The following is an 18,501-nucleotide window of genomic DNA, read 5'->3' on the forward strand; positions in this document are numbered from 1 at the left end:
CATTCCAATAATGTTCCAATAAGGAACATTACTAACATTCTAGGTGGACTTGAATTGGGGGGACACTATTCAATTTACGACAGATGCAAGTAAGAATTGGGTAGTCGAGCTCTCTCTGAAATCCATTCACAAAATCATAGTCATAGTAAAACAGTTCTTTTAAGCCACAGAGTTTTGCTATAATGAATACCATGTCTTTCTACTTTTACTGTATTGCCTCTTTTCACAGAACCTGTAACACTGAAGACTCGCAACACATATTACAGAGTTATTTTAAAAAGTATACATTTGCAAATACTTGTATTCTTTATTTATCTCACAGAAAATTAGATTTGTGAACTACTCAGCAAAGTACTTCACTCAGAGTACACATTAATATATGTTAGTTCTTTGTACTAGTAATATTGCTAGACCTACAAAGATTTGTTTAAATGTGCTTTTTCAAATAGAAAATCTTAATCCTGTGTCTATACACTTAAGCGAAGTCTCTAAATATATGTTTGTTTTTCATAATTTCCTGACGTCGCTCCAAAAATTCAGCCTTGTCCTTAGCGTGGAGTATGAGAACACATTCCGAACTGTGGAAGGATGTAGCTAATTTGGCATCGGTCACATGAGCATGACCAGTTTTGCCAGAAGAAAGGCATCTTAGGTTTGTGTGGGTGTGTGGCTGTGTGGCTGTGCGCATGGATGTCAGATCACATTACAAGCAACAATGCAGACATATGTCCCTTGCTGCATTCTCTTATTGTTTCTTGCACTAAGGTGGAAGTGGAAAATCACATCGGCTTACCGGATATATTGGCCTTGGACCTGATATGTCCAGTGAGCTGATCTAACATCTCACCCAAAGAATAGTATTTTTCTGGTCATTGTTTCTGAACACGTCAAATACTTCCCCAAACCTATTGGTTAACTCATTAAGACAGATCAGCCGAAGGGTTAGGGCTAAAGAGCTATTAGAGAACTGAGAGCAATGCCTCTACTGCTTATTTCAAATCATTGCGTTTTTCTAAAGCCACAGCCCAAGTGAAGAACACGGTCTGGTGCAAGTCTAGCAACAGCTTAGACGTTGCTCGACCCTCTCCCTCGTGTCCAGCTCCTCTTCACCTCTCTCGGTATACGCCCCCCTGTCCCGCTCGGCGCGGTGTCCCCCGTCCACTTTCCTTGCCCCCTCCGTTCTCGGTCTGTTAACTTCCCCAGCGATTTCATCCTTTCCATTTCACTGCAGCCCAGGGGCAACTCACCCACAGCTGCAGCATTAAAAAACGTATATAGTACTTAGAGTAGGGTTATTTTTTTTAATTCTTAATTCTTCAGTGGCCATCTCAAATGGCAATGTAGCACCACTGAACTAAATTACATTATTATTGACTTCTCTGCCTGATCATTCTGATCATTTATCCTTGCTTCAGGCCTATCATTTGTATAATGTTTTAGATTACATGCTTGCTTGTGCCTTATTTTTTAAAAAGTTTTTCCAAATACATGAGAACAGAAATACTGCATCTTTTTAAGAAAGAGAACAGACTTTATTAATTGTTATTAATTTGGGAAGATTTGTTTTTAACTAGTGAAGAGCCTCAATTCAATATATGTGTACAACTTTTTAAAATGTATAAAACCTTACTTTTACCTGGCTGGTGTAGCTCAGTGGGTTGAGCACGGGCTGCGAACCAAAGCATTGCAGGTTCGATTCCCAGTCAGGGCACATGCCTGAGTTGCAGGCCATGACTCCCAGCAACCGCACATTGATGTTTCTCTCTCTCTCTTTCTCCCTCCCTTCCTTCTCAAAAAAATAAATAAAATTATTTTTTAAAAAACCTTACTTTTAGACATGGGAAAATTATTAATGATAACTAGGTTTATTTGTTATGGAACAGGGTGGAGAGTTAAGCTCCCTTTGAGAAGAAATTTATAAACATTAATTAAACGACGTCTCCTTATTATGGAAAAATAATGGGAAAAGCAAGCCAGCAGACCTGAGGGATCCTGACTCACCTAGGGTGGGGCTGGAGCCATCTCAAGGCGGGAAGGCAGAGGCTGACAGCTCCTTTCCCCTGTGGTTTCTGGATAAGAACGTGCTCTTCTGATTCTTAGCTGGGCAGAGTCTCAGGGGCAGGGTGAGGGCAGGGCCTGACCACCGCCATGAGGGCTTCGGACACGCCTGGCATCTGTAACTCCCACCCATGGATCCTTCTGTGTCTGGAACCTGGAGTCTATCACTTGCACTGCTAGCTGAGGGAACAGCGACCCCTCACTTATGGCTGGAAATCTTCAGGCATCCCCAGGGCCGAGATTAATATCCCCCCTGCGTGCTCATTCTAATAACTCATCCTGGGCACCAGATGAAGCGACTTCCCAGTTCTGGAGTTTCTTCCTACAAAATCTGAGTTTTTGTGTCGTTTTTCATTAAAATGACTTGTAGCTCCTCATTCTTTCTAATGAGTCTCTCTGTTAACTCAGATCTTTGAGATTGCACCCAGGGCCCATGTTTTAGAACTGTCTGGTTTAAACTATGTGTGTGAAGTGGGAGGGAAAGAGAAAAAGACCCTAGTTTCTTGCAATCCCTCAAATGCCTGTCTCCCCACTCATCATCCTGATCTTCCCAAATTTTGAGTAGCAGTTCTTAGCATGAGGGGCATGGATCGCCTTGCAGAACTTTGGGCATCTGTGTATGCAACTATCTAAAACTCTGTGGGCCAACTGTCTACAGCTCTCATTGGATTCTCAGAGGAACCGATGCCCCCAAAGGAATAGGAACTACTGCTCTGTAGGTCTCTATGCTAGCTTCAGGCTCCGTCCCTTGCTAACCTTCTTTTCTCATCTTTTCTTTGAGATCAAAGGATTCAACCATAGCGGCAAAACTTATGATTTGGTACATGGTATAAAATAGAGTGATTCGTTCATTGGTTCAACAGATAAAGTGTCCCTACTATATGCTGAGAACTGTGCTTGGCACCGGAGATACAACATAAAGCAATAGGGCTAGAAGGTGCTTAATTTGCTGAATGCTTACTCTGTGTGAAGTGCTTTGTTAAGTGATTATCTCCTTTAATCCCCACAACAAACCTATGAAAAAGGTACCACTGTTATACTAATTTTATAGATAGGAAAATGACTAATCCAGATTCCCCCAGTTCAGAAGTAAAGACTCGAGGGGCTCGAGGTACCTCTGTGAATGGGCTCTTCAGACTATTGGAGGCTCCTGTGGAAGACTCAAGTCAACCAAGCCCAAAAGCCCCAGTCCATGAGAATGATCAATAACACCATTCAACCTTTTTTGTACCTGGTTTCCACAAGGCACGTGGGCTACCACCCTGAATGGTGTGTGGTCTTTCCCTTAAAGTTCAGGAGGGTTAGGGAACTCTGGTTCCTCTCTGACAATGGAGAACTAAAGTAGGGCAGCACAACTTCCCAGGCAAAATTTGAGGTGCAGGTGGTAGGCAGAAAAAGACGGAAGGTGGAGTTAGGGGACAACAGCCCCATCTGTGAGCCTCTGCAACCTGTATGAAAACCACAGGCGTGTCGCGTTTGGCCAGGTTCCTTCTCCATCCTCATCCTCATGGCCTCCTCGATTTACTTTGCGGCCGTCTTTCACTTCTCCACATCCTCGTGCAGGTTTCGTCTTTACTTGCAGAAGAACAGTGGGTCCTACTAGCATGGCAACATCCAATGAAGCCAGCAGCAGTATTTTTAGCTGGGTTTCATTCAAGTCTCAATACAAGGCCAAACTGTGTTAGTCATCACATCTGAGTAAAACCGCAGATTCCCTTTTCATTCACTTTAATCAAATATATTTACATATATTTACTATTGTCTTCGTGTGCCCAGAACCGATCTTGACTGCAGCTTAGTCATGAAGCCACTTGGCAGAATGTCAATGTATGCAAATAAGCTTCGGCTCTTACTTATCTCCACCTGTAATGGGTTTCTTCTTTTTCTTCCTTCTCCTCTACCTCTTCCTCCTCTCTTTTGTCCCAGACATCTCCCATTTGTGTCTTCCTGTGGTTTCCAGAGATTCGAGATTTTGTGTATTTATGGACTGGTTAAATTTCCATTAGATTCACAACATATTTTAAAATGATCATCATTTTCATTGACAGCCTTTTACCAAGAGTCATCTGAGAGGCTTGGTGGTTTGGAAGTTAGACACACAGGGTCTAAAACTGTGTGGTTCATCAGTGAATGTCACCAGCCACATTGGGCCACTGAGCCCTCAAAACATGGATAGTGCCACACGTAGAATAAGACTGTGGGTGTACAGTATTAGATTATTTTTAAATTAATTTCACCTGATACAGGTAAAATTGTAGATGTATATTACAGAGTAAATTAAAATAAAAATTTAAAATCATTTTAAGCCACAGATACATTGAAATGATGAACATTGCTCATCTGTGGGAGGCTTTTGTACAGGGCATTAATTTTGCATTGTTTTTTCACTGGGCACACTGAGAGGTGTAATTCTAAACACTGTTTTGAAAAATATTTCTGAGAGGGGCAGAAGTCTTGACTATTTGCCCAGTTTTGACTCTCTCTTAGAACCGACACATCTTTCATTATTGATCTCACTCACGAGATGGGACCAGTGATAGAGAGCCCCTTCTAGACCATGGAAGGATGTTTTCAATTATTTGTGGACTATAACCACATCACAAATCCACACTGAAAATCACATGTGCCCACAGAGCTCATGTACCTTGGATGTTCTTTTCAGGAACATATACCCACAAAATATTAATCCACAAATTGATACTCATGTATAATTTCCTTTCATGCTAGAAAAATTGACTTATTGACCATGACTTAGTGAATTGACTTATTGACCCTTATTGACATTGAGGGGTTGCCCTTTGAAAGGCTTTTATTTTTTGTAGCATATGAAGATTGTGGTCCTTTACCTTTTATCTTCCTTCCCCTTCTTCTCCTCCTTTTTCTCCTCCTCCTCCCCACCCTCTCCTTCTTCTTCTCCTTAAATATATAGATTATAACATTGAATTTATGGTAAGGTAATTCACTAAAGAAATACTCAATTAAAAATGGATACCTTACTTACCTTACTTAACTTGAACATTACAAAGAGCTTTCTCGGAAAATATAGTTATAATACGATCATAACATTTTTCAAAAATATGTACTGAATAATCCCATAGCTCTGTGAACCTGTATGAACATATGTATTTCATAATAAATAAACATGTCAGGGTGCTCATCATTATTATACGATATGATGGCTTCATATCGTATGAGTTCAGGCATATTTTCATGAGTTCAGGTATATTTTCAATATCAAGGATATTGAGGATTTTAAGACATTCAGGATATCCTCTGCTGTGCCTGTTACCAATCTACCCAGAGTCTTCCAGCCTTGTTGAGATAATATGATCAATGACAATGACACCCTTGTAGTAAGTGAAACAGAAAAAGGGCCCCAGTAATTAATCCTTTGTCAAAAACAAGAATTTGCCAGATTAACCTGGTTTATAATTAATTACTCTAGAACATTTTTTAGGCTGAAGCCAATGGTTGCCATGAGACAACATGGTTGGTAAGCATGATTGTATTTCACCCCGTAAATAACTGAGTGCACATACACACTCAACGTGAATTGGAATACTTATATAATGCCACTTACTCTATACGACTGTTTTCTTGGCTGGGTTCTTTCTTCCCTTTTCATCATCAGAAATGATCATCTCCGAGAACAGAACAAAAGTGCATGTTATCAAGTTTTACCGGTGGAGTGATTTGCAGCCAGTACATTCTTTTTCACTCTAAATGTTGCAAGCAGAAAAATGACTCTAGAGTCATTTTTCTTACCTGGACAGTTAGCTCTCTAACAGGTAGATGTCTTTGCTGATTTTTCAGCTGATCAGTGTAACCCATTGAGATCTCATTAGCATGTCACTAAATGTCCCACGGTTGCATCTGTTGGTTTTCAAACAGACCAGGGATACCTAAGCTCCCAACAGCATTATTTCTTAAGAGGGTTTGTAATAGTTCTGACAGTTACTACAACCAAGCAGGAAACTGCTCAAGGTGCTGTAGAATCGCCTCACCCAGCAAGCTTCAGTCGTCTGAGGATCAAATTCAGAGCCTTTGTCATTTCCCAGGGCACTTGGGTGCAAACGATCTTGAAGGAGGAGAAAGAAACATGCAGAGGCAAGGCCTTGACATTTGAAAAACAAGCAGAGCTTCATTTGGCACGATGACAGTCATTGCTCCTTTAAGCCACTGCTCCTCTGTAACGTAGGGAATGTGAGCACAGGGCCAGGAAGCTGGGTCACACAGCGGGTGGGCAGTGGGCACAGAGAAATAAAGCTCGTGTGCTATCAGCAGTCGCTCTAGCAGCAACAGCACAATTTTTACCACTTCCTGGGGCTGCTTTCAGATGTCCACCTTCTCAGATACTATCCAGAGCAGAGGTGTGGGACACAGTGGCCTCTGAGGTGGACTACCAAACATGCAGTCTCCACCCTTGAGGATGAAAACAAGACATCCACAATCTGGAGTGGGAGACAGGATATAGCCTAGTTGTGGAATAGACCTGGTGGCAAAGACTCTGGTCAACTGGCTCAACAGAGGGAGAGGGAGAGATGAACAGCAGGAGGTAAGCAGTGAGCTGGCACTGAGCTCAAGGAGATGGGACAGAGAAGCAGTGGGAGTACCAGCCGGAGTAATTGCCAAGTCACTGAATCAGCCAGATGCGCCTGATCCTCTCGCCTGCCAGTGTCGTGCTACCCACAGAAGACGGAGACACCTGGGACAACACACAGTGAGCCTGTGCTGGGAAGATGCCAGCACATCATATGGTGAAAAAAAAAGAAGGAAGCAAATACTGAAGAAAAGAAAGAGGATATAACTCCAAGGGACACATGGAAAAAACCAAGAGGGGGTGAAATCAGAGAAGGGAGGTGGGGATGGCTGGGGTAGGCTGGGGTAGTGGGGAGGGGTAGGAGGGAAATGCAGACAACTGTACTTGAAAAACAATAAAATAAAAAAATTAATAAAGGATACAGCCCCTAGCAGATACCTGCTTTTTGTAAATAGACAATACCTGTTGAGAGCAGGCAAATGACAATGACCTCTAGTGACAGAATGAAGCAAACATGCTCTTCAGTTGTTGAACTCTTCACCAGTCACCCAGCCCAATCTCTCCTTTCTGCTGGGCTAGTCTAGGACCATCCGTTTGCTTGGGTAGCTCTCAGGATTTAACCATAGAGGACCGCCCGTCTCTTCATGTCTTTTGCCTGGTTTGAATTCAGTCCATGTCTACCTCTCTCATTCTTGCTCTTTGATATGTTTCTCGAAATACCAATGTAGTGCTTCTCATTGTACTCCACATGCGGCCTGTTTCCTCTTTTCAGACGGACACCCTGGAGTCCAGCCTGGAGCTCGGCCCTTGGGGCACGCCCATGCCCCCTTCTGTCCCGGGCCCGGGTCTGGGTTGGGCCGTCTTGCCTGAACATCGCATCACTTTGGAAACTACTTTTGAATGCATCTTTTGAAACCAATAAGCCCATATGAGATTGGGCTTGTCTTAAGATTTTTTTTCAGAACACAGGGATATGATATAAAGCTGTGACATAATAATAGGACTTGATCTTCAAAGAATTGACATTCTACATAATCAGAGTTGATCCGTGTGCAGCAAACAGGATGTTCTCTTTGCCCTAGGCATTTGATCTTGGACTTGGCGTTGACTACTGATGCCTCTCAGCAAAGGGCATCCAAGGTTACTTACCCCAACGTGCCACTTTCCTCAGTGAGCACAATAACGGATTCAGCCTTACTTTGGATGAAATAATCTAATATTCACTACTCAGTTATCTGGCCATGACCAAGTTAAACACCTTTTTCCCTGTTTATTTTTTCTTTGAAATATTAATGCCGGAACTGATGATACAAATATACCGGTCACTGGAAATTTCTGTCACTTTATGTCAGAGCTTCTTAAGCTGGTGTCCGTGAATGGTTGATGATGGCCCTGTGAACACTTTGATGTTTTCTACCAAATGTTGAATCCATGTGTATTATGTTTCTGAAGAGAAAGTTTTATGGCAAAAATCAAAGGATTCCAAAAGGAATTTATGACTCCCATACAGGTTAAGCATTTTTGTTCGGAGTGAACTAACAAATCACAAGCTTGCTCATAACCTGTTATTAGATGGATGCTATGCTTTAGGAATGCCTTTACCCTGTCCCACATTCCTGCCACAGTGCTGTGTTAAGAGAATATCAAGACTTGCAAATCAATTTCTCCTGTATTTGATTGAAATGATCTCCTCTGGGTTTGAGTCAGCAATGAAATTTCCAGTCCATAAAGCATAAGCTTAATTTAGTTGTCCAGAAATAACTAATCCCAAGTCTTCTTCACCACCATCTGTCCCATCGACCGAACTTGAGAAGTCTCCGGCCATGAGTCCTACTTCCCCCAGTGGCTGCGCTCCCGAAGCACAGTGCCGAGTTCCTGCAGTGGGCTGTCCTTCCTTCACATGTTCTGATGCGAGGAACAATTGTCTAGCTATTTCTGCTTGTTTTTGGTATATTGCACATTATTTTTTCCAATTTTTTTTCATGTTTTCCCATTACCATTAGGTCCCCTTATATACCCTTCCCCTGTAATCACCACACTGTTGTCCATGTCCATGAGTCCTTTTCCCTTTTTGCTCAGTTCCTCCCCCTCTTTGCTGTCATCCTGCTCTCCATCTATGAGTCTGTCTCTATTTTACTTGGTAGTTCAGTTCGTTCATTCAATTCCACATATGAGTGAAATCAGATGGTATTTGTCTTTCTCTGACTGGTTTATTTCACTTAGCATACTGTTCTCCAGGTCTGTTCATACTGTCATAAGAGTAAAACTTTCTTCTTTTACACAGCCAAGTAGTATTCCATTGTATAAATGCCCTGTAGCTGTTTTATCCACTCGTCTACTGATGGACACTTAGGCTGCTTCCACATCTTGGCAATAATGCTGCAATGAACATCAGAGTGCTTATGTTCTAGTGAATTAGTGTTTTGAATTCCTTCAGATATATTTGTATTCTCAGAAGTGGGATTGCTGGGTCAAAAGGCAGATTCATTTAAAAATTTTTGAGGTATCTCCATACTGTTCTCCACAGTGGCTGCACCAACCTGCATTCCCACCAATAGTGCACTAGGGACCCCCTTTCTCCACATCCTCTCCAGCACTTGTTGTTTTTTGATTTAGTGATGATGGCCATTCTGACAGGTGTGAGAGGAAATCTCATTGTGGTTTTAATTTGCATTTCTCTGATGATGAGTGACATTGAGCATCTTTTCATGTCTATTGGCCATCTGTATGTTTTCTTTGGCAGAATGTCTATTCAGGTCCTTCGCTCATTTTATGATTGGGTTGTTCATTTTTTTGGTGTTGAGCTTTATAAGTTCTTTATAAATTTTGGATATTAGCCCCTTATCAGATGCATCAGCAAATATGTTCTCCCATTCTGTGGGTTGTCTTTTTTATTTTGTTGATGTCTTCCTTTGCTGTATAAAAACTGTATAGTTCAATGTAGTCCTATTTGTTTATTGTTTCTCTTGTTTCCCTTGCCTGGAGAGAGATGGCTGAGAAATATGGCTACCAGCAATGTCTGAGATTTTACTGCTTATGCTTTCTTCTAGGATTTTTATGGTTTTAGGTATAACATTTAAGCCTTTAATCCATTTTGAATTTATTCTTGTGTGCGGTATAAGAAGGTGATCTAGTTTTATTTTTCTGCACATACCTGTACAATTTTCCCAACATTAATTAAATAAACTATCTTTAGCCTATTGTGTGTGCTTGCTTCCTCTGTCAAATATTAATTGACTTTAAGGGTGTGGGTGTATTTCTGGGCTCTCTATTCCATTCCATTGATCTATGTGTCTGTTTTTATGCCAGTACCATGTTGTTTTGATTACTATAGCCTAGTAGTATAGCATGATTCCTCCAACTTTGTTCTTCTTTCTTAGGATCATTGTTGGTATTCAGAGACTTTTGTGGTTTCATATACATTTTTGAAGTATTTGCTCTAGTTTTGTGAAATATGTCATTAGAATCTTGATAGGAATTGCACTGAATTTATAGATTGCTTTGGGTAGTATGGACATTTTAATGATATTAATTCTTCTTATCCACGATCATACTATGTGTTTCTACTTATCTGTACCCTCTTCAACTTCTTCAGAGTCTTACAGTTTTTTGAGTTGTCTAGCTATTTCTTTAAGTAAAATTATATTTACCATTAACTGTCCATAATCTCATCAATGCACCCCGTGGATCAAGAATACCTAGAGTAATGTGACTGTATTTAGAATTGAGGTCAACGGCTAAGACCTAGAGTGAGACCAACAAACCCACATGAAGTGCAATCTACAGGCTTAGCCTGCTACTACTATGTGCCAGCCCCGGAACTGAGACCACTGTGGTCTTAAGCACCCCTGCAGGGTGAATATACTTCTGTGTTACAATCAGACTTATACAATCAGACTTATATAGCTGAACTTTGGTAAAGTTACTAATTTTTAATTATTATATTTGAGGAACCCAACTCCTCTCTTTCCCTCTGTTGCTAAATTATATTTTCATCATCACCCAAGAGCAGTAAATTTATTCCAGTGTAATAACTACACCACAATAAAGGAAATTTGTTACCACGTGTATGCAGGAAATAGTATTTCTCTTATTTTTTTCATAAGGATAGTACTAGAAAGAAAGATTTTTGTGACAATTTTAAAAACCTCTTATCTTTAAGTTCATCACCCTAATATCCAAACCTTAATTTTGTATTTTTCTCTTCCTCCTTATTATCTTCTTTTTTCAGAATGCTGTAACAAATTTTCTTAACTATAAGCTGAGATAAAAGAATTTCATTTTTATTATCTTCTTTTTTATTATTTTGTCATTGGAAGCAACTTTTGGACTTCTATTTTTTTTCATTTAGACATGCTGTGCTGCAAAAATATATGAGTAGAAGAGCTGACCTCTCACAGTTCCCTCACCATGTCACACATTTCTCACCATGAAGTTCTTGCTTCTGTGTTCTGTAACAGAAAAGTGGGGAAAATAGAGAATTTGAATGAAGAAGGAGGCATTTTGTCTGCACTTCCAGGAGTATAACAGAAGGGACTAACAAACCTTTCTGGATTTGGTTTATGCTCGGAAAGCTCTTTCCTTTGAAAAACGTGTTTGAATTGGGGAAAATTTAAGGATTTTGTGGTTTGCCTTTCTCATAAAATATTAAAGATCCTTAGTTAGTTCACCTTGCACCCTTTGGTGGGTTTGGAGACTAGACAAGCACAAGCTAATTAATGCCATTTTGTTGATTTTAACATTTCTGTCGATGTCTCATAACATCACTGTTGCCTGGATAAAAACTAAAATTCCAAAGTTTCCTTGTTACTAAGGGTAAAAAGCCAAATTCTCTTTAGTATTAACTAAGTTAAGGAATCTGACTATAGGAAAATAGTCTGTTTTTCCATTTCTTGAATACATTTTCTCTAGGAGAATTTTTGCCCAAATATCAGTGAAGTTTTAGTCTTCCAGGAAGTAAAATATTCCAGAACTGTGTCATGGAGCAGTGCGACTGGCTATAAATCTTAGTTGAAGGCAGAGTGGTATAGCAGAAAAATATGAACTTTAAAGCTATAAAGCTCAATTCAGTTTTCTATTTCACTACCTAGTAGTTAGGTGCTTTTGGAAAAGTTATGTATCTTCCTTGATCCTTATGTTTTTAACAGAAAAATTTGAACAATAAAATAAACCTTTCTAGATTCTGTTAATGATAACAGAGAACACATGTGAATTGTTTAATTCAATGTGAACTCGTGATGGATTGAATTGTGAACTCCCAAAATACATGTTGAAGCCCAAACCTGCAGTGGTTGTATTGAAAACAGGGCCGTGAAAGAGGTAATTAAGGTAAAATGAGGCCATGTGCATGGGCCCTAGTCCAATACAACTGGTAGATTCTTCCACATAAAAAGAGGAAATTGGGTTGCAGACCCACACACACAGGAAATACTTATGTGAAGACACAGCAAGAAGGTAACCGTGTGCAAGCAAAGGAGAGAGAGACACTTTGACCTTGAACTTTTAGTCTCCAGGACTATGAGGAATAAATTTCTGTAGCGTAAGCCACCCAGTCTGTGGTATTTTGTTATAGCAATTCAAGCAAACTAATTCAGGCTTATCATAGACTCTTGATGGATGAGAGTTATTATTGTTAGTTTTTCTGCTCAAACGCCATATATAAATGTCTAAGTTGGGTAAACAGAAATGGATCCCAGTCAATGGTAAGCAACTATCCACTGAATGAATTAAAGGACACACGTAGGAAAGTATGAATTCTTAAAATATCCCCAGCCAGCACACCACAGTACTAGAAATTTTTTGCTTATTTAGGTGAAAGTATGAAGAGTCCTTTTAAGATGCACATTAAGCTATTATCCCCCATTAATGTCTTTAGACTAATAATTTTGAAGATTGTAGCTAATTTTAGAGACAAGGATTTTGAGAGGATAATATCCAGAGGAAATAAGTTTTCAAAGGGGAGAGAGAGAGAGAAGAGAAGTGTGAGAACCTAGAGGACTGTGAGTAAGGACACTCCTCTGGAGAGTTTCCAAAGAAGTGAAGAGACAGTGCCATGTGGTCACTGAGTTCAACAGGGACCCCACCCCCCAGCAATGAAGGTGTCAATAAAGGGAAGCTAAAGGCAAATTTTCTTGAATCCGTAGTTTGCCTGGAGAAGAGACTTGTTTGTCCTTAGGATACCGCATCAGAGTGTGTGTGTGTGTGTGTGTGTGTGTATGTTGTTTTCTTCACACAAATTTCTCCTGTAGAATATGAACAGTCACACAGGACCATGAGTTATATGCATATTCAGGCAATGCAAGTTCAATGATATCTCACTGGGCTACCACTAAGACCCATGAAGAGAAGGATGAGTTTATAGGTGGTTAAAAACAGAAGTGAAGAAGAGGGTAAGGAAATACCGCACTTTGCTGTGTATAATGCACACTTTTTTGGCCCAAATTTTTGAGGGAGAAATAAGGATGCATGTCATACATGGGTATAATGATTACCATACATTGAAAACAGGAAGGCAATGGAGACTAGCCACCACATAACAGAGACAAAAGAAACCCTCAATGCAGAAGAAATCATAGACTCAGAAAACACAAAATATTTCCCACAAAGCCTGACACCATTGTTATTCATTTCTTCCCCATGTCTAAGTGAAATCCCAATCAGTGCAAGTTAAGGATATGCTGCCTTGCAGAGCATTATTGAATGGCTTTCTCTAGTAACTCTTCATAAATTGTAACCATCCTTTGACTTAGAGAAGCTAAAATAAAATAAGCTGAAGGAAAAAATAAAGTGAGAAAGAAATTAAAGTAAGTAAATCAAATGTATCCTAAAAGCAGAGAACTTTGATTTGACTGCAAGTCAACACCGATGTCAGACAGTTAAAGCAATTATTCCATGTGGTTGGGTCATCAAGAAACAATGACAATCTGAGATTTCAAACTGGAAGGAAATTTACAGACGTCAACTTCACCATTTACAAAATGATGGGGTTGGACTACACAAATCGAAGGTTCATTGCAGTCAGATTATTTTTGTGATTATGTAACTTCCTTCAATTTTGCTGCTCTTCAAGTGTTAACAAAGATTATAATGGCCAACTGATGCTAACATTAAATGACATGAAATGCATCATTGTAAGTTATCAGGAAGACTCATTGCTAAGTCAGATAATTTCCCAAATGACAAGTTCAGGGTTCTCTATTTGTCTTTTACTTTTCAAATGACCAGCCCAAAATTGAGGTGTGAGGTCATTTCTTGGACAATGAATTCCTGTAAGTTTAGTTCACTGAACCTGAGTTTCACTTAACATTTTCTCTTTGCTGCCCATTTCATGACAGTTCCAACATATTCACCAATGACACCTTCTACATCTGGTACAGACCGTGGCACCCTCAACGCCGTGAAGCAAACACTCATGATCTCCCTGATAGAAAAACTTTCTGTTCCAATAAAATATCTAAGACACTGTCTTATAAACTGGTGATAAAAAGAAAATAGTCAGCAACAGCACATACGTGATTGCAAAATGCTTGTTAATAAAATATATCTCAAACACAATAGCTTGCTTTAAAACATAATTTAAAATGCTTCAGATCTTAAAGTCAGCAGAATAAAAACAACCAAACAAGCACATGAACTCGTGAAAATCAATGGGGGATTTAACCTTCAGTTCTCCTTTCATCTTGTTGGAAATGAAGATAGGACTGTTGTTGGTAGCTTTGAAGTATTGCGTAAGAGGACTGTCCAGCACCGCGGACGAGATTTCAGTCAATCTGGTTTGCGCGTTTGCTGAGGGCAAGGGCCGTATCTTGCTCATCTTGTGTCTTCAACAGAATTTCACAGAAAACATAACAGGCATTTTGCATTCCTTAGTGGGACACATGAAATAGAGTTACTCTTATAAATTGGAGTCTTTTAGAAGCATCAGAAATTCATCTAACTAGAGTTAATTTATAAAGGGTAATTTTCCTTGGGGAGTTTTTGTTTTTTACCATCCCGGATTGGAGACACTAGTAGAACAGAATGAGTTAGAAAGGAATTAAAAAAAGGATAAATGTAATTCAAAAAGCATTGAAAGATTAATATTTGGGGCTACTTTTTTTTTAAAATATGAAGTATGCTGTGAGGTGTAAAACAGTTCCAGTGAACAGGAGTTGAGGAAATATGGCTGGAAGTGGCATCTGATTTGTTATTACACATTTGGATACGAAGTTGTGCAATCACATGTAATATATCCACACACAGCTAGGAAAGCTTAACTGAAAAAGAGATTATTTATGCCATTTTAGTGAATAGGTTGCTTAGCCTGCCCTCTCCATTTCATGCTTTTGAACTTGAGAAAGTCATAAGCTTTTCTAAGGCATTGCAGTCCAGGTGCCAGTTGAATTACAATTTATTTCTTGCTAATGCAATGTTAGTGTGGTGTATTAATTTGAAAGAGGATAATGTTCCTTAGTACCATCCTGCATGAAAGGAAAACATTCAACAAAACAGATGAAAATTATTTCAAAGTCTCCTGGGGTTGCCCATGTGTATCATGATGAGAGATCTACGTGTGTATTTTACTCTTCTGCAATGTGTAGTAATCGCACATTCACAACATGCATGTTACGTGTTCTGCTTTCCTAACAATCCTCCTGGGTAATAGAAATCAACAATACCGTTTTAAAAAGAAACAAACCCTACGCTTTAATCCATCAAACTAGAATAAGGATTCACTTGCTTGAATAATCCAAGGATGACATCCAAATGAAGACATTATGCGCTGTTTTCCCTCCCTGCTGAGGGGCACGTGCACTTGGAGGAACATACGGATCTCATTGCTTCCTGATAAGGGCGGAGGAGCTTAGGTGGAAGAGAGTGATGCTTAACTCTCCTTGGTTTTGCCTATGGAGCCACAAGGCTGTTACCATGACTACAAAACTGCAATTGCTGCGGCCTCCACAGACTCATCTGATGTCAAGGCTTCCGGGTGGCCCAGCACAAAAGCTATTAGTTTATGTTGGTTTCAAGAAGTCTCTGAGTAGTAGTCGAGTACCAAAATAATTCCAGGTAAGAAAGGTTTCCTATTCTTTTCCATGTAGACAGAGAGCTCTTCTTCAAAGTGGAAGTAAATGATCCAGACAAATCCATTTCTCCCAATTAGCCGATCAGAGAAATAAATTTGAGTTCAAGGGAGAAAAAATATGCACAACCCGTATAGAAATATAGAAATACTGTTTTACTTGCCATTTTCTAAATGTGTGGAGAAATTAATATAACCTCACACAAGTCGGTACATCATTAATATTGACAAGCCACAGCAGCCAACTCACTGTTCGGTGAGAGGGAGCAGCAGCAGCGTTACAGAGCAAGAAAACAGCAAATTGGAATCAGAAACCCAGAAGGGGAACTGGTCCACAGTCTTGCCTCTAGAATGGCTAGTCTCAAGTCTTTTCTATTTATCTGTTTTTCAGCTTCATTGAAGTACAACTGACAAATAATCGTATTGATCGATGAGTACATAAATCATATATATATACTTAAGGTATGCAGTGTGATATTTTGATATGCCTATACATTATGAAACACTACCACCAGTCAAGGTAATTAACCTATCCATCAGCTTGTATATTTACCTTTCTGTGTGTGTGTGTGTGTGTGTGTGTGCTGAGAACAATTTAAATCTAGTCTCTTAGCAAACTTCAAGTGTACAGTCAACTATAGTCACTGTGTCCTACACGAGGTCTCCATAATTTATTAATCTTATAACTGAAACTTATTTCTTCACGGACACCTTTCCTGACACCCGCACCAGATTGCTGCCCTACGGTTCATCCCCCAGGAGTGCTCCGCCTGACTTCATAGGACTCAGCATGTTTGTAATGAACGTCAGTCTTCCCTTCCAGACCCGTCAAGGGCCAGTCCATTACAGCTCCATCACCCAACACAATGCCTACAACAGTGCTCCATAACTAGGTGCTCCCTGGTTTAAAAGACAATGACAAGCTTGTTTGGGAAGGGACAGGTTGTCCAGTGTGCCTCAAGTATAAGGTTCATGAGATGAAATAGTAGAAGATGAGTGTGGGGTGATATTTTCCAGAATCTTCCAAGCAAAGCTGAAGTACTCAATAGACAGGGGAGCCAGTGCAGGATTCTGGGCTGGGGTGTGATGAGGTCCATGTGGGGCGTGTTGGTATTGCTTCCTACTTGAAATGGAGGGCAGACAGTGGCGAACCACGCTGGTTTGCCCTGTCTCTTTTACCATGTCAGGTCTCTAGAGTCACGGCCATCGGCGCTTATAAACACACACTTGGTCATGAGAACATTCGGGAGCCAGCATTTCTTCATAATGTGATTTACAATGTGTTAATGTTACCCGATGACACAGAGTTGTGAAATTTTCAGGTCCCCTGACGCTATCACAGTTTTACTACCAACTTGCTCCGGAACAAGAAAGGATCATTTAAAAATAAGTCTAGGAAATACCCTAAAATCTGCACGGGTCTGATTCTCTGTGGGGAACAAAAGGGGAGCTCCAGCAACAGCAGTATCACTTCTCTGTTTTCTGTGCAGAGAGAAAACAGTCAACACTGCCCTTCGAATGCAAGCCACCCTGAACATCAGACTCAGAGATGATGGCGCAAAGCAAGTGTGAGAGCAGAGGAACGAAGGCTGAGTTTTTCGGTTTTGTAGTTTTCTGCCATGAAGCATCATACAGTTTGTCGGGCCTCGCAACTACCTCTCCTTATAAAATCTAGCCCCCGGGGACTGTGACTCAGCGATTGTTCACTCATGCTCAGTAGGCTTCGCTCCAGACTCTTCTTTTCTGAACATTGTCAGGTCTCCGTGGCCTCTTCTGTATCTGGGTCTCTGCCAGAAGCACTCAATAAACAACAAGAAATGAGGACCGTTGTTACTATTTTACAGAGTTTTCTGAAACCAAATCAAGCACATACTAATTGTTAGCTAAATGCACCAGAAAGACCACGGTCTAACTTGGGGTAACACTGGGACGTGCCAGTTAAGATACCAGCTTTGAAATCCAGACAAAACTCCTGGCCCTGCCATCTCTTAGTTGTGTGACCTGGGGCAAGTTATCATTGAGTAATGTACCCAATGTCATACACTTTTTAGCACTTACTACTTGCCAGCTACTTTACACTGAAATATTATCTCCTTGTTCTATGTAGAAGACTGAAGCAACGAAGTTAAATAACTTGCCCATGACTGCGTAGCTAACTCCAGCAGTCTGGCTTCTAGAACTTGCTCTTACACTACAGTCTCTAAGCCTCAGTTTCTTCTCTAAAACAGTTACAACAATACCTACATCATAGGATTGTTGAGATTGAAGTGAAAAAATATATGTAAAATGCTTAACACAGTGTCAGCATATAGTAGATTCTCAAGTGCTAGGTGTTGTAATTAATAATGTATGATATTTATGATCTTAGGAATATTAACCACATACTCAATTATCAGTTATCCACGTGACTATTTTTTGTTTTCTTTTTTGGGTTGTTTATGGTGTAATTTTAGTCTTTTACTGGATGTTCTCTTCTGAGTACAACTCTGGGACATTGCCCACATGCTTGGTTAATGCATGTTCAGAAAGCATTTGCTATTGGTAAGGTCAGTATTGTCCAAGGTACCAAGACTCAGCACTCAACTTTTGCAAATGTAGCTCACTTCTTGACTTTTAAAATATATCTTGAAGGTCCTTAAAGCAGTGGTTTGCATCTGTGCAAGGAAATAAAGCTAACAAAAAGGAGAGATTTTTTTTAAAGCAAAAGTTTTGGATTATTCCAAAATAAAGTTAAGCACATTTCTTTTCCAACTACATACTTTTAAGCCCCAGGCAAAAGCTTTTGACTGGTGCAAAAAACATGGACCCTTTTAAACAACTCCCACCTGAAGCTTCCAGTCCT

Source organism: Phyllostomus hastatus, unplaced genomic scaffold (genome assembly GCF_019186645.2).
Source record: "Phyllostomus hastatus isolate PE091 unplaced genomic scaffold, TTU_PhHast_1.1 phas_contig_58, whole genome shotgun sequence".
NCBI lineage: Eukaryota > Metazoa > Chordata > Mammalia > Chiroptera > Phyllostomidae > Phyllostomus > Phyllostomus hastatus.